The sequence below is a fragment of the Meles meles genome, chromosome 18, assembly GCF_922984935.1.
Source record: "Meles meles chromosome 18, mMelMel3.1 paternal haplotype, whole genome shotgun sequence".
Classification (NCBI taxonomy): Eukaryota; Metazoa; Chordata; class Mammalia; order Carnivora; family Mustelidae; genus Meles; species Meles meles.
In genome coordinates this window covers 54,741,236-54,763,576 of record NC_060083.1, presented here as the reverse complement: position 1 = coordinate 54,763,576, position 22,341 = coordinate 54,741,236, and the positions used below count along the sequence as shown (strand labels likewise).

Genomic DNA, 22,341 nt, shown 5'->3' with positions numbered 1-22,341 from the left:
AAAGCACGGAACTCATGGCTTTCTCCCCATGATTCTTTAGTCTTGCGGCTACTTCAATTTTTTTTTCTTTTTTCAATTTTTTATTTTTTTTTCTTTTTTCAATTTTTTTTTCTTTTTTCTTTTTTCTTCTTCTGCTAAATTTTTTTAAAAACTTTTACCCTTTTCTTTTTTAACGTTTTTTGACTAGTTCATCTAAATATATATATTTTTTCTTTCTTTTTTATATTTTTTTATTTGTTTTCTTTTTTAAATTTTTTTCTTTTTTTTTTTTTTCTTTTTTTTCAGAACCTGTTTTTTATCCCCTTCCCCCCCCCCCCCACAATTTGGGGTCTCTTCTGATTTGGTTACAGCGCATTTTTCCGGGGTCTTTGCCACCCTATTAGTAGTTTATTTGCTCCTTCATATCCTCTTATCTGGACAAAATGACAAGGCGGAAAAAATCACCACAAACAAAAGAACAAGAGACAGTACCGAAGGCTAGGGACCTAATCAACACAGACATTGGTACTATGTCAGATCAAGAGTTCAGAATGACGATTCTGAACATTCTAGCCGGGCTCGAAAAAGGCATGGAAGATATTAGAGAAACCCTCTCTGGAGATATTAAAGCCCTTTCTGGAGAAATTAAAGAACTAAAGTCTAACCAAGTTGAAATCAAAAAAGCTATTAATGAGGTGCAATCAAAAATGGAGGCTCTCACTGCTAGGATCAATGAGGCAGAAGAAAGAATTAGTGATATAGAAGACCAAATGACAGAGAATAAGGAAGCTGAGCAAAAGAGGGACAAACAGCTACTGGACCATGAGGGGAGAATTCGAGAGATAAGTGACACCATAAGACGAAACAACATTAGAATAATTGGGATTCCAGAAGAAGAAGAAACAGAGAGGGGAGCAGAGGGTCTATTGGAGAGAATCATTGGAGAGAATTTCCCTAATATGGCAAAGGGAACAAGCATTAAAATCCAGGAGATGCAGAGAACCCCCCTCAAAGTCAACAAGAATAGGTCCACACCCCGTCACCTAATAGTAAAATTTACAAGTCTTAGTGACAAAGAGAAAATCCTGAAAGCAGCCCGAGAAAAGAAATCAGTAACATACAATGGTAAAAATATTAGATTGGCGGCAGACTTATCCACAGAGACCTGGCAGGCCAGAAAGAGCTGGCATGATATATTCAGAGCACTCAACGAGAAAAACATGCAGCCAAGAATACTCTATCCAGCTAGGCTATCATTGAAAATAGAAGGAGAGATCAAAAGCTTCCAGGACAAACAAAAACTGAAAGAATTTGCAAACACCAAACCAGCTCTCCAGGAAATATTGAAAGGGGTCCTCTAAGCAAAGAGAGAGCCTAAAAGTAGTAGATCAGAAAGGTACAGAGACAATATACAGTAACAGTCACCTTACAGGCTAATAATGGCACTAAATTCATATCTCTCAATAGTTACCCTGAATGTTAATGGGCTAAATGCCCCAATCAAAAGACACAGGGTATCAGAATGGATAAAAAAACAAAACCCATCAGTATGTTGCCTACAAGAAACTCATTTTAGACGCGAAGACACCTCCAGATTTAAAGTGAGGGGGTGGAAAACAATTTACCATGCTAATGGGCATCAGAAGAAAGCTGGGGTGGCAATCCTTATAGCAGATCAATTAGATTTTAAGCCAAAGACTATAATAAGAGATGAGGAAGGACACTATATCCTACTCAAAGGGTCTGTCGAACAAGAAGATCTAACAATTTTAAATATCTATGCCCCTAACGTGGGAGCAGCCAACTATATCAACCAATTAATAACAAAATCAAAGAAACACATCAATAATAATACAATAATAGTAGGGGACTTTAACACTCCCCTCACTGAAATGGACAGATCATCCAAGCAAAAGATCAACAAGGAAATAAAGGCCTTAAATGACACACTGGACCAGATGGACATCACAGATATATTCAGAACATTTCATCCCAAAGCAACAGAATACACATTCTTCTCTAGTGCACATGGAACCTTCTCCAGAATAGATCACATCCTGGGTCACAAATCAGGTCTCAACCGGTATCAAAAGATTAGGATTATTCCCTGCATATTTTCAGACCACAATGCTCTGAAGCTAGAACTCAATCACAAGACGAAAGCTGGAAAGAACCCAAATACATGGAGACTAAACAGCATCCTTCTAAAGAATGAATGGGTCAACCAGGAAATTAAAGAAGAATTGAAAAAATTCATGGAAACAAATGATAATGAAAACACAACAGTTCAAAATCTGTGGGACACAGCAAAGGCAGTCCTGAGAGGAAAATATATAGCGGTACAAGCCTTTCTCAAGAAACAAGAAAGGTCTCAAGTACACAACCTAACCCTACACGTAAAGGAGCTGGAGAAAGAACAAGAAAGAAACCCTAAACCCAGCAGGAGAAGAGAAATTATAAAGATCAGAGCAGAAATCAATGAAATAGAAACCAAAAAAACAATAGAAAAAATCAATGAAACTAGGAGCTGGTTCTTTGAAAGAATCAATAGGATTGATAAACCCCTGGCCAGACTCATCAAAAAGAAAAGAGAAAGGACCCAAATCAATAAAATCATGAATGAAAGAGGAGAGATCACAACTAACACCAAAGAAATACAGACAATTATAAGAACATACTATGAGCAACTCTACGCCAACAAATTGGCCAATCTGGAAGAAATGGATGCATTCCTAGAGACATATAAACTACCACAACTGAACCAGGAAGAAATAGAAAACCTGAACAGGCCCATAACCAGTAAGGAGATTGAAACAGTCATCAAAAATCTCCAAACAAACAAAAGCCCAGGGCCAGACGGCTTCCCAGGGGAATTCTACCAAACATTTAAAGAAGAACTCATTCCTATTCTCCTGAAACTGTTCCAAAAAATAGAAATGGAAGGAAAACTTCCAAACTCATTCTATGAGGCCAGCATCACCTTGATCCCAAAACCAGACAAGGATCCCACCAAAAAAGAGAACTACAGACCAATATCCTTGATGAACACAGACGCAAAAATTCTCGCCAAAATACTAGCCAATAGGATTCAACAGTACATTAAAAGGATTATTCACCACGATCAAGTGGGATTTATTCCAGGGCTGCAGGGTTGGTTCAACATCCGCAAATCAATCAATGTGATAGAACACATTAATAAAAGAAAGAACAAGAACCATATGATACTCTCAATAGATGCTGAAAAAGCATTTGACAAAGTACAGCATCCCTTCCTGATCAAAACTCTTCAAAGTGTAGGGATAGAGGGCACATACCTCAATATTATCAAAGCCATCTATGAAAAACCCACCGCAAATATCATTCTCAATGGAGAAAAACTGAAAGCTTTTCCATTAAGGTCAGGAACACGGCAGGGATGTCCATTATCACCACTGCTATTCAACATAGTATTAGAAGTCCTAGCCTCAGCAATCAGACAACAAAAAGAAATTAAAGGCATCCAAATTGGTAAAGAAGAAGTCAAACTATCACTCTTCGCAGATGATATGATACTATATGTGGAAAACCCAAAAGACTCCACTCCAAAACTGCTAGAACTTGTACAGGAATTCAGTAAAGTGTCAGGATATAAAATCAATGCACAGAAATCAGTTGCATTTCTGTACACCAACAACAAGACTGAAGAAAGAGAAATTAAGGAGTCAATCCCATTTACAATTGTACCCAAAACTATAAGATACCTAGGAATAAACCTAACCAAAGAGACTAAGAATCTATACACAGAAAATTATAAAGTACTCATGAAAGAAATTGAGGAAGACACAAAAAAATGGAAAAATGTTCCATGCTCCTGGATTGGAAGAATAAATATTGTGAAAATGTCCATGCTACCTAAAGCAATCTACACATTTAATGCAATCCCTATCAAAATACCATCCATTTTTTTCAAAGAAATGGAACAAATAATCCTAAAATTTATATGGAACCAGAAAAGACCTCGAATAGCCAAAGGAATATTGAAGAACAAAGCCAAAGTTGGTGGCATCACAATTCCGGACTTCAAGCTCTATTACAAAGCTGTCATCATCAAGACAGCATGGTACTGGCACAAAAACAGACACATAGATCAGTGGAACAGAATAGAGAGCCCAGAAATCGACCCTCAACTCTATGGCCAACTCATCTTCGACAAAGCAGGAAAGAATGTCCAATGGAAAAAAGACAGCCTCTTCAATAAATGGTGCTGGGAAAATTGGACAGCCACATGCAGAAAAATGAAATTGGACCACTTCCTTACACCACACACGAAAATAGACTCCAAATGGATGAAGGACCTCAATGTGAGAAAGGAATCCATCAAAATCCTTGAGGAGAATGCAGGCAGCAACCTCTTCGACCTCAGCCGTAGCAACATCTTCCTAGGAACAACGGCAAAGGCAAGGGAAGCAAGGGCAAAAATGAACTATTGGGATTTCATCAAGATCAAAAGCTTTTGCACAGCAAAGGAAACAGTTCACAAAACCAAAAGACAGCTGACAGAATGGGAGAAGATATTTGCAAACGACATATCAGATAAAGGGCTAGTATCCAAAATCTATAAGGAACTTAGCAAACTCAACACCCAAAGAACAAACAATCCAATCAAGAAATGGGCAGAGGACATGAACAGACATTTCTGCAAAGAAGACATCCAGATGGCCAACAGACACATGAAAAAGTGCTCCACGTCACTCGGCATCAGGGAAATACAAATCAAAACCACAATGAGATATCACCTCACACCAGTCAGAATGGCTAAAATTAACAAGTCAGGAAATGACAGATGCTGGAGAGGATGGGGAGAAAGGGGAACCCTCCTCCACTGTTGGTGGGAATGCAAGCTGGTCCAACCACTCTGGAAAACAGCATGGAGGTTCCTCAAAATGTTGAAAATAGAACTACCCTATGACCCAGCAATTGCACTACTGGGTATTTACCCTAAAGATACAAACATAGTGATCCGAAGGGGCACGTGTACCCGAATGTTTATAGCAGCAATGTCTACAATAGCCAGACTATGGAAAGAACCTAGATGTCCATCAACAGATGAATGGATCAAGAATATGTGGTATATATACACAATGGAATACTATGCAGCCATCAAAAGAAATGAAATCTTGCCATTTGCGACGACGTGGATGGAACTAGAGCGTATCATGCTTAGTGAAATAAGTCAATCGGAGAAAGACAACTATCATATGATCTCCCTGATATGAGGACATGGAGAAGCAACATGGGGGGGTAGGGGGATAGGAGAAGAATAAATGAAACAAGATGGGATTGGGAGGGAGACAAACCATAAATGACTCTTAATCTCACAAAACAAACTGGGGGTTCCTGGGGGGAGGTGGGATTGGGAGAGGGGGAGCGGGCTATGGACATTGGGGAGGGGAGGCGAACCATAAGAGACTATGGACTCTGAAAAACAACCTGAGGGTTTTGAAGGGTCAGGGGTGGGAGGTTGGGGGAACAGGTGGTGGGTGATGGGGAGGGCACGTTTTGCATGGAGCACTGGGTGTTGTGCAAAAAGAATGAATACTGTTACGCTGAAAAAAAAATAAATAAATAAAAAGGGAAAAAAAAAAAAAAAAGAGAGACCTTCAGAGAACAGGAGCTGTTCCTGGAGTGAATATGTGTTACAGATATTAAGCCTAGACAGACAAAAACTTTCCTTGTTCCTCTGTCTTATGTAGACAAAACTTTATCTTGACGACAAACATGGCTTCTGAAAACGAGAGACAGCTAATTAGGCTTTCAACCATCAGATTTTATCGTAGGTCATTGGAAACTTTTGACTATTTACTCTTACTTAACTCCCTTCTCCTTCCCACTTACCTCTTTGACTACAGCTTTTCCAATTCTATTTACGTCTTTCCTTCTGATGGTCTCTTCTTCATTCATAGGTGTCTTAGTAGAAAAATGCCGATTTTCTTTTATTAAATGAAGATTCTCAGTTCTTGGTATTTCTCTTCAATGTTTAAAATGGCTCAGTAATTTGAGTCACCACTTCCTAGCATAATGTTAGATCTTTCAGTAGTAATGTAAAAATCTTTGGAAACTTTCTATGAGCTCCCTTTCTAGATGGTTAATATTCTTGGAACTCCACTTAATACCAAATTGTAACTGTATCAGAAGCTTCTCCACAGGAGATTTTACACTCTGTTGATTCCTGTTTTCTGTAGTGATCAATTCTCATTGATTGTGATTAAAACACAATCTAAGTACTTCTGGTTTCTTTTTCCAACTTTTTCGGGTAGTTGGAAGGTTTGTTCTTGTTGAGAATTATTTCAGCTTGTAACTATGGTACAGCTGATAATTTTCAGCAGAAGTGCTTCTTTGTGTTTTTTTTTTTTTAATTGACATAGAGAGATGGTTCCTGCTATTAGAATACACATGGAAGCAACATTTCTTTTCTTTCTCAAATTCAGTGCTATGTTTCTAATTTTTTCTCAATATAGAGTTACTTAACTTGGTGCAAAGTAATCTGATACAAAATAACTGGTGTATTACAGTCTTTGTAGAAACGCTAGTTGTTATATCAAGTCAATGCAATTCAAGTTGTTATGGATACTTGAAGTTACGTGGTAGAGAATATGCTGGTACTTATCGAGATGAAGCACATTATTAACTTTCTGGTTGAAATTCTCCATGTGGACAAGGCAGTTATCCAGAAAGTTGTTCCATTTATGGTCCCACTTTACATTAGAAAACCACATATGTTTGTGTATCCATTTTATCCACATTAAACATAGTCATTTTCATATGATCTCCTTAGCTCAGAATTCGTTAAGCAGCTATAAGACATGCCATGAAGAAATGGGCTTGACACCATAGAATCATAGTGTCCCAAAGGAAGTCCCCCTTGCTGTCATTCTCAGTGGTTTAGGCAGCACACTAATAATTTAAAATTGGGTCAACACCATATTAAACCTGTGGATATGTAATTCTTCATCTGAATGTTGATGAGATACTGCTATTGCCTTCAAGATGCTCCCATGGCATTAAACTGCCTTTTCAATTTTCTTTGTTACTCTCCTTCTTCATACAGCTTTTTTTCCCCAGCTCACCACATTGTCCTATCTTCTTGTCCCTGGCTTGGTTATCCTGGCTACCTAAAATACCTTCATTCATTCAGAAAATATTCACTGAGGTCCCACTGTGGACTAGGCAGTGTTCCAGTTTTGAGAAAAAATGGTGAGGAAGACAATCAATGTCCCTGCCCTTAAGGATTTTTCTTTTGAGGGGCACCTGGGTGGTTCAGTTGGTAAAGCATCTGCCTTTGGCTTAGGTTATGATCCTGAGATCCTAGGATCGAACCCCACATCAGACTGCTTCCCGGTGGGGCATCTGTTTCTCCTCCTGGCCCTTACCCCCACTTGCTTTTCTCTCTCTCTCTCAAATGAATTTTTTTTTAAAAAATTTAAAAAGGATTTTCTTTTGAGAAGAGGATGTCAAAGAACTATGTGCACTGCCATGTTTATTAAAACATTATTCATAATATCCAAGATATGGAAACCACCTAAGTGTCATCAACAGATGAATGGATAAAGGAGATACTATATCTATCTATCCCTGTGCAACATAGATAGATATGGATATACATATATAATACACATATGACTATATTATCTGTACACACTATATATGCATATAGGTAGATATGAATAGGTATAGATATGCATATAGGTATATATGCAAATAGATAGGTATGGATTTAGATGATATATACATATATAATAAATATAGAACTACACACACACACACACACACACACACACACACACAGTGGAATATTCCTTGGCCATGAGGAAGGAGGAAAACCTACCAGTTGGTAACAATCAAGATAGACCTCAAGGACATTATGCTAAGTGAGATAGGTCAGAGAAAGACAACCACTGTATTACTTATATGTGGAATCTAGAAAAGCCAAAGTCATGCAAACAGTAAAATAGGGGTTACCAGGGCTGATGGTGGGGAATAGGAGAGATATTGTTGAAGGGTACAAACTTGTAAGACAAGGAAGTCCTGGAGATGTAATGCACAGTAGAGAGAATACAGGCAATGTTGCATCATGTCATCAGACTTGCTAAGAGACTAGATCTTAGTAATTCCCCAGACAAAGGAAATGGTAATTAGATGACGGGATGGGGGTATTAACTATGGCTACGATTACAATCAATTTATAAATATAGACACGTGTCAAATCGACATGTTGTACACTTCGATTGTATAAAATGTTACCTGTCAAATATATTTTAATTAAAAAGAACTCGAATTCATGTACTCTGGAGAGGTCCTGCAAGGCAAATTCTGATCTAAGAGCATGGAGGGGTTCATACACATCACAAATTTGCTTGCGACTCATGTTCCTCTCTCTTTTCTCTGGAATTCCTAGGTTTCCTTTGTGGCAGTGAAAGAGAGGAAAGTATAATTTTGCATGAGGGTGGCTTTCTTTCTGATTTAATTATTCCCAGGGCTGTCTGTCTCTTGACTGACATTTTCTTGCCACCCTAATCCATTCTACCCCAACATGATGTGTTTTTTGTTCTGTTCTTGAAATGCATGCAAACCTTAAACCAGTTTAAAACATCTTTTCTGATAATTAGGGAAGAACATTTCGCATTTGGTGTTTGACAGTTTATAAAGTCATTTTCTATGTGATCTAATTTAAACCTCCTAAACAGGCTTTGCAAGATTGGGATGGTAATGATTTGTATCTTCACAAGAAAAGAAGAGAGATATATTTAAATCCTTGCTTCTGGTTCTAAAACCAATATAAAACACAGTCAGAATTTGCCTTTTGTCTTCTTTCTTTCTCTTTCTTTCTTCTTTCTTTGCTCTCTCTACAATTGCAAAACACAGCAATTCGTGGGAAATCAAATTGTTTATCTTCTGTAATAAAATGCAACAACTCTGGTCCTTACTTTCAAAAGAGAGATGGACATTACATCAGAAGACATGATTTAAATGTAATGACACTTACTCGATTTGTCAGGCAGGAGCAATGTGGTACCGTTTCTACTTCCTTTCTGTTTCTAAAAGCTAACCTACATCAGCCTCCTCTTAGCAATGTGTCTGTGATTCCCAAGGAAAATTTGAAAACCACCCACACTTAATTGAGTGCTCTTTTCTTCATGTTTTAGAGATTTTCTGTTAAATTATGAAAAGAAAATCCTTTTAACATAACTATAAACAAAACCTGCTTTTGTCACTAGCACCCTGTAGAAACCAAAGATGAACATGAAATTACTCTGGGCACATGGCTACTTGCCAGTAATTATTCAATATGAGGTTTAACCAAGTTTATCTAGAAGATGAGGACCATGTATACACAGCTAAAGGGAAAGACATGGTTAAAGTAATTATCTGACATATTCCCACAGTGTAGACAGTCAGTCTGGCTCATTTGGACCAAAGAGTAATAACCCAGCGTCCTCTTTTTGCCAAAAAGAGTTATTTGGCAGATCACCTCAATGTGCCTCAAGAGATGAACGTAAAATCTACAAGACGCCAAAAGAGAAAGAAAACATAACTGCCCTTGGGTATCAGAAAACCTACAGATGGGGCAGCACAAGGGGAGGTTCAAACAGGATGGGATGAGAATGGAGACAAATGCCTTAAAATTCTGTGACCCTTCCTGGGGCTTGTGAGGTATAATTCTAGAATTTCTTCATCTTCATTATCCATGGATCATGATTGCTTCATTAATTCTTCCCCTGAACCTTCTTATCTTTTCTTAGATATCCATTTTTTTGTTCCCGAGGACAGGAAGGTCAGACTTCTCTCTATTATCCAAGCCCTATGGTTTATTTGGTGATTAATCCAATGCACTAGATAATCCCACCCTGCAATTTTCTTCAGTGTTGAGTATTGGGATAGGAAGAAAAAGAGACATTGACTGAGAACCATCGGGCTTGTCCCCGCGTTAAGCATAATACAGACCTCACTATCCTAGGCAGACAATCGGTGCCCTTTTTTGTTTGTTTTCCCATTTGCTTTAATTTCTCCATGGTGGTTTCTCAAATGAACCAACCTTGACCTACACCACACTGAGGTCCTCTGTAGAGAGAATACCATTATTTGTTCTAAACCCTAGATTTTTCCTTTCTATTACCAAAATAGAAATGATGGTCATTCTTTTCTCTTTTTTGCTTTACTGATGTAGACAACATTTCTGAAAAAATCAGGTTTTCTCTTGCTGTTTATTCTGGTGAAGCCAATTGATCCAGAGCCCAACGTCTGGAGGCAATTTGACCCGGTTCAAATGTCCCCTTCACTGCTGACTATCTGTATGAGCTCACTTATCAGTCTTGGCCTCAATACTCTCATTTTCACAGAGCCTTTAATATATGGATTCCTGTGGGGGTGCCTCGGTGGCTCAATGGGTTAAAGCCTCTGCCTTCGGATCAGGTTATGATTCCAGGGTCCTGGGACCAAGCCCTGCATCTGGATCTCTGCTCAGCAGGGAGCCTGCTTCCACCTCTCCCTGCCTGCCTCTCTGCCTACTTGTGATCTCTGCCTGTCAAATAAATACATAAAATCTTTAAAAAAAATATATGGATTCCTTGAGGAATAAATGAGATGACATACACAAAAGTGTATTGAGCACGATTGCATGGAAATCTGCCAATACTTGTTAACTGTTGGAGACAGTGATGGTCAAATAGGCATAAGATTTATGGTACAGTCTTAGGCAAATTACTCACTTAATCAAGATGTAGTGCTGACCTCATAGGTAGGTAGGCAGGTGTTGTAAAGACTGAATGAGCTGATTCACTGAAAGTGTGATTAGAGCATTGTGTGGCCTAGGATATGGGCTCAATAAAATTAACTATCAAAAATACTATTTATTCATGCAGGATGAAAGAACTAAAACATAAGGAACATGAAATTCTACATTTGAAAGACTTGCTTAATTATAGATGACTTAGCACCAGTCGTGCATTTGAATATATAGCAAAATAAAGCATAAATATAAGCATCTCAATAAGGAAAACATTATCAGCAAACATACTGTAGGTCTCCTCCTCTCTGGAGTGAAAGGTAGAAGTTAATAGATGCTAATTAGCCACACCCTGCACATTCTACTCCCAGAAGCCAATTTTTTTTTTTTTTTTTTTGACAGAGAGAGATCACAACCAGGCAGAGAGGCAGGCAGAGAGAGAGGAGGAAGCAGGCTCCCTGCTGAGCAGAGAGCCTGATGCGGGGCTCGATCCCAGGACCCCGGGATCATGACCTGAGCCGAAGGCAGAGGCTTTAACCCACTGAGCCACCCAGGCGCCCCCCAATTTTTGCTTAGGGATAGAGAAATGCACAAATGTAAAAGTGTGCCAAAGCCCACTTTTTTCATTTACGTTAACAGTGAAGTACGTGCCAGCCCGTATCCTGAAACACAGGATTTGTGCTGATATCAGATGAATTGGAACCCAGGAACCCAAAACTGCTTGGTTCAAAATGTACACTATGGCCGAGCACGCATTTTTTTCTGTCCTTCAAAATAATTGTTTTCTGAATTTCCTTAACTGTCTACTCGTCTTCCCTTATTCACCATAGATACTGTTGAAGCCTGGAACACAAATAACACAAAAAATTAAAATCAACTCTTGAGAAAATTCAAGCAGAAAAATCATCTAGCCATATTTGTTATCCAGTAAGCACTTATTAAATGTAGAATAAAAGAATGAGTGCAAGCAGGCTTTCGACCGGGGAAACATGGCAGGTTGGATGAATAAAATTGGGTTGATGTGATTACTTAGCTAATCAACAAGATCTCCAATTTCCTCTTCTGTTACGGACCAAGCCACAGAATGAACACTATTAGCATTTCACAAAACAGGGCCAAGAAGGGCAACAGCTAATTTCAGTTTCTGTATTAAGGAAGCAAAGAGCCATTAATTAAAGTTACCAAACACATATGGGGAATAAATATGTGGGGGGAATGGCGTATGCAGAGGAAGTAAACATTTGAGAATGTACTAACACATGTTAACCCTTTTGGAATGATGACAATGTCTAACAAAAATGTGTGTCTCTGGTTGGATCAGTATATTTTGGTTCGGGTGGGGTATTGACTGGAAGATACTCTGTCCCTTTGACTATGTACTAACTCTCATAAGCATAAAGTTTGTCCTGCATGCATGGGTTAGTGTGTCTCCAATTACTTGACATATGAGATTAAACGGTTAGATATCTTTGCACTTCCAATATTATTTTAGTTTTCTTTTAAAATTTGTCTTAGAAAATTTATTTCTGGGGTGTCTGGGTGGCTCAGTGTGTTAAAGTCTCTACCTTCTGCTCAGGTCATGATCCCAGGGTCCTGGGATTGAGCCATGCATCGGGCTCTCTGCTCAGCAGGGAGCCTCCTTCCTCTTCTCTCTCTGCCTGCCTCTCTTTCTACTTGTGATCTCTGTCAAATAAATAAATAAAATCTTAAAAAAAAAAAAGAAAAAAGAAAATTTATTTCTGCTGCTTTGTAGTCTCAACGAAAGGTTAGTTATCACTGTATAAACAAAAGTCAACCAAATTATCCTGTTGAAATTCTGTTGGTTTCCACAGCTGTACATGTGTGAACAGTGTGAGTGTGACAACATCCGGTGATGGTCACCCCAACCACACAGCCAGAACTCTCAGTTCTTCCTTTTAAGTACACAGTTTTATATTCTTGGCATCACTGTGATATGACTATCTATCTACCCAAATGCTTAAGGAAGCTTACAATACACAAGGTCCTTTTTAAAAGTAATCATTCTAGCTTTTTAAACAACTATTGTGTATGGGGTACATGGGAGGTTCAGTTGGTTGATCATCGGATTCTTGGTTTGGGCTCGGGTCATGATCTCAGAGTCCTGGGATTGAGCCCCATGTGGAGTCCCGAGCCCAGCACAGAGTCTCCTTGTCTCTCTCCCTCCCCCGTGCTCCTTCTCCTGCTCATGTTCTCTTTCTCTCAAATAAATAAATAAAATGTTAAAACGAAACGAAACTTTTGTGTACTCTCTATCTCCTGTTTGGACCCATACTGGTACACTTGTCTTGTGAGAGTCAAACAAAGCCCACTGGAATTCTACTCCCCTTGACCAGGGACTTCCATCTTCTATGTCTTCTAGTCTCTACATGGAGTCACAGGTTAGGGCTGGGAAGCAAGGGTTTGGATAGACCAATCCCTACAAGCTCTTAATTCCTGATTCTGCTGACTTGGTTCAGTTTATGGATGGTTTGCTACCCTTCTGGGTGGTCACATGTTAAGTTATTGTCTCTCATCTCCAAGTAGAACCTCTAACACTCTGCCCTATGACACTGTGCATACTGCATTTCTTTGACTCTGTTTTTCCTTCCTCCCTCCCTCCATTCATTCATTCATTCCTCCCCTCCTCACTCCCTCCCTCCCTCCTTCCTTCTTTCCTTCCTACCCTCCCTCCTTCCCCTCCTTCTGTCTTCCCTCCCCTCCTTTCTTCCTCCTTCCTTCCTTCCTTTTTGCCAGCTGCCTTTCTGCTTGATACTCTGCAGTAGATAAGAGTAAATGGCGATGAAAAACCTAGGAGAGGAGCAGGAGACTTTCTTCTTCTGGTTTGTTCCGTGTTGCCAAAAGCACCATTCCTGGTAATAGCACTTTATCCAGGTAAAGTCATCTGCTCCCAGATCACCACTTCTTCTAGCTTCTTGAATCTAGTTTCCAGCTTTGTCAGGATTTCCCAGAACCAGCCCATCGTGCCTCCTCAGAGGTGTTGGCCACCGGTCAGCAACCCCTTCTCAGAAACCTGCATAGGGATCCAATGTCAGAGTTCTCCCAGGAATTCCAGAGGTGCTAGGGTCCAGCACTGTCCTTTCCTCTGTAGTTTGGGTCCCAGCTGGATGGTCTACTCTGCCAAGCTTCTAGTATTCAGAAACATTTCGTGATTTCTTCCCCTTGTTCCTTCATCTCGCCCACGATGACCTAACATTCTCCTCAACTTGACTGAACAGCTTTCTTCTAGACCATAGATCCCTGACCTCGTTTCTCAGAAAGCATCAACCTTAGAACACTTGCAATGACAGATTCCTTTTTCTGCCCCCTTTGAGATGTGAATCTCCTCCCAGTCTTTTGTCAATTTTACAACTCAAGAATGTCTTTTTCAAGAACCTGGGATCCATCCTGTGTGATGTAACCATCAAGGAAGATAGTCCCTTTCAGTCTCTGTCTCTGTTGGAGGCTGGGACGCTAACTTGGGTAAGTGACGACTGAGCAAACCCAGATGGCTTAATGTCATTGTCCTTGTAACGTTCTCCAGCATTCTTTCTTTGCTCACTCTAGCACCTAGAAACCCTCACACCTTTGGCTTCAGTGGAGTCATGCTCACTTCTGACCTGAAGCCTCTCTCCTGGGTTGCAGCAATCTGAATAAAATCCGTCTCACCAATTTTAACAAGTCTCTGGTGCCATTTTACTTTTGCAACATTTTCTAACATGGTTACCCTCATGCTCCTCGTTTGCCCTTGTGATCCTCCAAACCCCTCTTAATCAATTCCTTATATTAAATTCTCCCCATTAAAATAATCAATTTTCCCGATTGTAACCTGTTGAATATATTGTCCCTTTCCTGCTGTGAAAAGCACTCAGTACTTTTCTCTTACTTCTACAGAAACATAAAACCGAACTGATAGCAAAAGACATATATTATATTATATTATATTATATTATATTATATTATATACGTGACAGACTTTTTCAATAGTGATGCCAACTATACAAAACTCAGTAGTTCTACCTCTGTGTTTTAAAAGTACCTTGGCCATTTCAACAAACCCGAGCTCTCGGATCTAATCACCACACCCAGCTTGTTTCTCCTCTCCTTTTAGGAGGACACTGAACACAGAGATAACGTTGCAGTTCAGCTCTTGGATTTGTGCTGTCCTCCACTTTCTATGTTTTCACACCAAAATGACTAATCATTGTGTTTGACTAAAGGAAAACAGAATGCCTTAGAAGAATTGGGGTGCCAGTTCTTAAGACTATGAACCCACACAAAAAAATTCTTATTAATAAATTCACAGAACTGTTTATATCATTATCAATCATTATCATTACTTTTGCTTCATTCTGTTTTCACTATTCTTACTCTCTAGCCATTTGTAACAGGAGTGATGAACCAACTATTGTAGTTCTAAGCTGAGAGGTGGGGGACAAAGTTTTCATACTGGTATCTATCAGAATACACAATACCTATCACTATATTTCTAAATTTGGCTGCAGCAGAGTCTTGAACCAGGTGGTATAAAACAAAGATTTAAATGTTAAAAAAAAAAGGTTACTTTTTTTAAAAAATGCAATTTATATTTTTTTTCTTAGGTCCTCTGATTCTTTGCTGTGATTTGAAACCTATGTAATCGACTCGGAATCATCTTGGTGCAATTTAAAAGCAAAACTCTGCAGTTACAGAACACAAAAAGAAAGAAAGAGGAATTGAAAAGGAGTGTATTTATAACCTTGGTCATAGGTACCCTCAGAGTGTTTCTGTTTTAATAATTAATTAGCTTATCAGTTCAGAAATGTTGAAATGACTTTCGGAATCCCGTGCTCTGAGGCTGTTGGCACCATACCTGTTTCCTGACTGCAGTTTCCTTAACTTTCCATTTAATTTTTTTCCCCCTTGAAACTGAAATCATTTAATGAAATCAGACACTTCAAGGCCACTGACTGATCTTCAGAGCAGGAGGTATGCAAAGGTGGCTAATTCCTTTAAATTACAGCCCCCGTCCAGGTTGGGAGACATCACTTTAAGTCAGACAAAGGGCAATGCAGTCAGGAATGCTAAGAGACATAACTAATAACAAGGGGGGGAGGAAAAAGAATAATATGAAAAAATCTGAAGGGAAAATAATTTCAACGCACAGAAGAGAGAGGATCGGGAGGTGGGGGAAGGAAAAGGCACATGTGCGATTTTTTTCCCCCACTTATTCTATTTCCTTTATGTTCCCTAGTTCAGGGCCGCTAGTAGAAGATTGATACATTTATTAATTCTCCATGCAGAAAGACAAACAGTGGACTCGGTCCAGTGGGATGGAAACGTCTGGCCCCAGGTGTCCCTACGGAATCTTCCAAAGTTGCCTAATGGTCTTTGACCACACAGATCCAGTGAAGGAATATGGTATGCATTCTCTAAAATCTCATTTAGACTCATACATAAAATAAAATCATCCTGTCATTGCTCTGCTTTTCTCTGGCTCTTCTTTTTATTTCTTTCAGTTAATTTAAAACGCAGGGCTGGGGGGAAAAAAAAACGATTTAAAGGATGTTCTAGATAGTCTTTGGAATATGAATTTTCTTTTTAAATTGCAAGAACATAGTAAAATAAACCATGTCTTTCTGCATAAAGTGATATTTAGAAACTACTTAAGCAAATATCCATGGAGAAATATTTTCATCTAATTTACATGTTTATTAGATCAAGATTCAACTTTGGGGAAGCCACAAATTATGAGATCTATTTTATTAAGATTAATACTGGCTTTTTTTTTTTTAAGAACAGAGTTCAAATTAATGTTTATTGGTGTAATCTTTTTTTTCCCCCTCTCTCTCCTTTATTTTGGAGTTGAGCCTTGTTGTTTTCCATTCTTAGAACACATATTGGATCTTAGATGCTTAATAAGTATTAACAAATTTCTACATATTAGGTGAAGTATGAGTAGAATCATATTCATTTAGCAGCATTTCTCTTTTCTCTTGGTCCCAGTATGCTGAAAACAGCAGCAGCTAAAAGAGAGAAAAAAAAAATCACATCGTCTAAAGCTATTCTAATCTTAATTTTGGTTTTCAAAGTAAGTCAACGCAGGTCAATTGTTTGAGGCTCCTTTACGTACATTTCTGAACTTTTCTCAGCACAGGATGAGGTTAACTGCTACCTTTGTATTACAGGGCACTCAGGTTTTGTGCAAGTAAATATATTAGGAAATTATTAGAAATGAAAAAAATCACCACTTGAAAATCAATTTACATATCAACCTGAAAAATAAACTGATTTAAGTTTGTGTTCTGGATAATGAACTGGAGAGGGTATTATTTTACAAGTGTGTTCAGTTATGTCTGTTTATGTTATTAAGTAGGATGAGATAAAGTATATATTGAAAAAAATTTTAAAGGACAGAATACATCATTTTAAGTAATTAGGTCCATTTATCTTAAGTTTATGTTTCTTGGGGTTGGTTCCTGAAATAGACCATGAAACCAACCTATTTAAACAATTTGATTAAAAAAAAAAGAGAGATTTTCAAAACTTGTTGAATACAGAAAAGCTAACATAAAATTTCAGTTAACTACATTAAATATAAAATGGTAAAACTCTAATTCTATGTGTAAATTAATTTTGCTGTTTGTAATATTCTTAGATTCAGATTTTGGTTAAAATATCAATTCAAGGCAAATTAAAATATTTGATGGATAAATGAGACTATATTTATATATAGGTATACAATCCTAATATTAAATATAATTATGCATATATACTTTTATAAGTACAATTTTATGTGTATATACATTTACTTAACATGGTTATATTCGCTAAATGTGAAATACGTATTCATAAAAATACTTCATGATGTTATCCACCCTCAAATACAGCTCTGTGAAAGAGTACTGTACCGTACATAAAGCCCTTAGACTTTAAGTATAAGTATTTTAAAAGTAAATAAATACAAAAATGTTTTAAAGCTTGAATTCCAAACTTGCTCTCTGTCCCAAGTAGTTAAATATAAATATAGAGATTTTAATGGAATAAAAGCAAATATAGGTGATGTTTTAAAATAAATTTTAAGTGGAAAGTTCTTTTTAAGAATATCATTAAGTCAAATAACAGAAAAGGGAATATTTATTTTTCTAATTGAATTAAAATTTAACATTTTGTATAACAAAAAAACAAGCAAATAAACAAAGACCAAAAGTCAGGGTGACTCTTGAAAGACAAGCCAGCAAAAATATTTCCAACAGATGTGGTAATAAATTATTAATGCCTCTAAGTGTATAAAAATCAACCAGGAAGACAGAAATCAGTCTGCATTCCAATAATAAAATTACATTAAGATATGAATAGGCAATTCACAGAAAAATACACACTGCTAATAAAATTTCTCAAAAGTATCAAACTTGCAGTAAAGGAATTATCTGAATTTAACAATGAGATATCATGTTTTATTCATCCAATTGGAAAGACCACAAAAAGTCATACCCAGCTGGACAACTTTAGAAAAAAAATTACTCATTTACTTCTAACTATCAGTAGAAGTTTAAAGTATCAAAATTTTGGTGAACCAACTTATATCTATTGAATTATGTAATGCACCTACATAGCAGGTCTTTCTAAGTCTAGCAACTTTTAGAAACATAAAAACAAAAAGATATGTATACAAATGTTTATTCCACCTTTGTTTTTAAAAATAGTAAACTGGAAATGTTGCAGAGAGGATAAGTCTAATAGAATACCATGTAGTCATTAAAAAGAATGAGTTAGTTCCATCTACGATAAAATAGAAAGTTGTATACTGTGTGTTATACAATATGGTAAACCAAAGTGCATTATATGCTGTGTTATACCATGTTATAATTTTCAAATGTAGGATTTAAAATTTTGGTAAAGCATGTGCTTGGGTTGTTTGCATATGTTACCTATTATTGATGGGCTTATGAATAGAATTTCTGTATATTTTTAAAAATATTTATGTATTTATTTCATAGAGAAATAGTGAGCACGCATGTGAGTGCTAGGGAAGGGGCAGAGGCAGAGAGAGAGAGAGAGAGAAAGAACATCTCTAACAGACCTCCCCACTCAGTGGGGAGCCAGACCATGTGGGGCTCAATCCCAGGACCTCTGAGATCATGACCTCAGTTGAAACCAAGAATCCTGGTGCTTAACCAACTGAGCCACTCAGGTGCCCCTAGAATTTCTGTATATTTTTAATAGTATTCAATGAGCATGTTTTGCATTTACAATGATATTTCATATATGAAAACACATTTTGTGTAAGGATTTTCAAGTAATATGGATTGGTCATGAATGCTGAGAAGGTGCCCTGTGATAACGAGTCTGCCAGTGTCCCCAGAATCTGATGCAGAACTCAGGGTGGTTCTTAGTTTAATTGCTATTCACAGTTCAATCCTGTTCAAAGGGCAGGGGGGAGGGGTGGGAGTCCATGAGTGGCAGTGAATATCTAACTCATTTTCTTATTTTTTCTTTCTCCATGTGTATATCTTTAAGTCTGCAAGCTTAAAAAATGGGAATAGGTCTGTAAATAAATTGATACATTCTGCTCTTCCCTCAACAGCAGAGGGTAATATTGATTATCCTCTTAGATGCTGAGGAGATGCTCCAACCATACCGCTTAAAAATGCCAGGCCCGGGCGCCTAGGTGGCTCAGTCGGTGAAGCGTCTGCCTTTGGCTCAGGTCATGATCCTAGGGTCCTGGAATTGAAGCCCTAAGTGGGGAGCCTGCTTATCCCTCTCTCTCTTCCCTGCCTCTCCCCTTATCTGAGTTCTCTCTCTCTCTTAAATTAATAAATAAATAAACTCTTAGAGATTTAAAAAAAAAAAAAAAAAAGAATGCCCTGCCCGGGGCTCTCAGCCATATTCAGGAGAATACGCTCTGTTATCAAAGAACTTCCTCTGTTGCAATTAGTAGCATTGAGAATATCAAAGTTTTCAGAAAAATGGGAGAATCCAGGCAGAGCATAAGAATGTAAGAAAGACCATAATTGTGAAAAAGTGGATTTCAAGGATTTAGAGGACACATGGACTTCTGTCCAATCTCAGCTCTGCTGGTTATTAGCTCTAACATAACTAAATGAAGAGATATTATTGTGTCCGGTCCTCAAATAATAATTCATGAATATCACCATGTTACTTAATACAAGTTCATAAAGGTGACCTTGTGTGGATGGGTGTAAGGTATTTAGCCTCACCTACACCTGAGAGGGAGGAGCTGACCCTATCTTGGTGTCCCGCTCTTCCTTACCTTGGGCTTCTGCTTCGTGTTAAAAGTCAGAAATTTGTTGTCTTTTCTTTACCATCATAACCATTTTTTTTATTATCCTATAATGTATTGTTTCACGGGTATGGGTCTGTGATTCATCAGTCTTACACACTTCCCAGCACTCACCATAACACATACCCTCCCCAGTGTCCATCACCCAGACACCCCCTCCCACGCCCCTCCCCTCCAGCAACTCTCACTTTGTTTCCTGAGATTAAGAGCCTACAATGGCTCCTCTCCCTCTCTGGTTTCATCTTGTTTCATTTTTCCCTCCCTTCCCCTATGACTAAGCAAAATAAGTCAATTAGAGAAAGATAATTATCTTGGATCTCACCGATATGAGGAATTCGAGAAACAAGACAGAGAATCATAGGCAGAGAAGATCTTTCAGTTGGGATATCACAGAGGTAATGGGGAATTGTAAGGAAAGAGCTAGACAAAAATCCCCATTACTCTATCAGCCAGGATAGAGTAACTCAGCTTGGAAAATACGAGAGCGGAAACAGCATGAATTTTCAAATGCGGTCAGTCTGATTTCATATGATAAGCCGTGTGCTGTTGACTTGCTTCAAAGTCATTGTCTTCGTTTGTGAAAGAATGTGCTTCCAACAGCAGTGACCAATGATAACCAAGATAATGTCGCTTTATTTTTGAAACAGCAGAATCTTAGAAATACTTGTTTCTCTCTTCCCTTTTTATGCACCATGTGTTATCAAGGTATAGCTTTTGGCCCATCAGGTTTTTATGGATATGCTAACAGACCAAAGCAAAAACAAACCAACAAAAAAACCCCTAGAACGAAACAAAATACAAGTTTCTAGATCAAGCCAGTCAACCTGTGAGCAAGTCTATCAAAACCTTATCAGACAAGAAAGGATCGAGATGGATCATGGGTTTATAAAACTAAGAAAAAACTAATGGGAGCTCCCAGTTTGGCAAAGTCTTCATTCTTCACAGAGAGCTTTTGTGTAGAGCTGCTGGGAGAAATTAGACAAGAGCGGTTTGGTTGTGGTGTGGAACTAAGGGGCCTCAAGGAACTTTCCTTAGGTATGGCATAAACCCGAGTGATGAATCCAACAGACATTTATTGACATCTGCTGAGAAGGTTAGATTAGAGGCTGACACACTCTTACTCTCGGCCAAGGGAAAGTGTTGCTACTGAATTCAGAAGGGAGACTGTGTGATCCCCTAACTTTTAGTCTCTAATTCTCAACTCTGACATGTCATAGGGAGCATTTACTGTCTCCAGTTCTTAGGGCAGCAGCAGGGCTGTCTGTCTCTGGCATTTCCCTCAAACCCCCCTGCTCTGCCAGGAGGCTAGCCCGGCTACTCACTCACACCCAACTTCAAACCTATCTCACCTCCATCGTGTAGAGTAAACCAGAACCTTCCCTCCTTGGGCTTCAGAATATGTACATTTAAACGATGACAAACATCTGAAAAAAGTGTTTTCTGTCAGTTCTTAACCTGGCATCTTTGCATCTAGGAGCTTGCTTTAAATTAATGCAATTTAATTGCATTATGCAATTAAAGTGCAAAGTGTCATGGCGCCATTCCATCCACATGGATGGAAGAGCTTGAGGGTTCCTTTTTGCTGAAACTCCCCTTTCTCTGCTGTGTGTAACACAGACAGAATCTCATCGTGCTCCTTGGCCTTGGGAGCTTAATGCCATTTTCTTTCTTTCTTTTTTTTTTTAAGATTTTATTTATTTGACAGAGATCACAAGCAGGCAGAGCAGCAGACAGAGATAGAGGGGGAAGCAGGCTCCCTGCTGAGCAGAGAGCCCCACGCTGGGCTCGATCCCAGGACCCCGAGATCATGACCTAAGCTGAAGGCAGAGGCTTTAACCCACTGAGCCACCCAGGCACCCCTTAATGCCATTTTCTGAGTCACAGGACATTGACTGTCTTTCAGGTATGCTCACCACCAACGCGATCACCGCCTACCTGCTGTGTCCACTCGGCCGCCACACGGACCCCTACCTGATCCCTAGAACCTGTGGTCTTTTCACAGGCCATTCAAATGCTATTTCTACTGGCGCTTTCCTCCGACCAGAGAGTTCTTTGCCCAGACGTCACGGCCATCATCGCTCACATTCTTCAAGTCCATGTGTTAAAGTGGTGTAGTGGAAGGAAGACCTTCATAACCACCTCATTTAAAGTTACAAACCCGTTTCCCTCCTTCTTGTGTGTTTTGCTGCACGTCAGTTACTATGTTGCAACCTGCCCTGTAACTGGGTTGTTTTATTTATTTCCTGCCTCTCCCCACTGAGTGGAAGGTGAGCGCAGGCAGGATTTTGTCTTTATTGCACAAAGACACGTTTCCAGTGCC

General features: G+C 38.6%; 1 long non-coding RNA gene across 2 annotated transcripts; it reads left to right on the top strand.

Moving 5' to 3' along the window:
• The first annotated feature begins 15,566 nt into the window (after positions 1-15,566).
• Positions 15,567-22,060, top strand: LOC123929781. 2 transcript variants are annotated; one of them, XR_006815963.1, is made up of 3 exons: positions 15,567-15,706; positions 16,021-16,138; positions 21,925-22,060. It is a non-coding gene; the product is annotated as an uncharacterized LOC123929781 (long non-coding RNA). The 2 variants fall into 2 exon arrangements; XR_006815964.1 differs by having other exon boundaries at positions 15,972-16,138.
• The last annotated feature ends 281 nt before the right edge of the window (positions 22,061-22,341 follow it).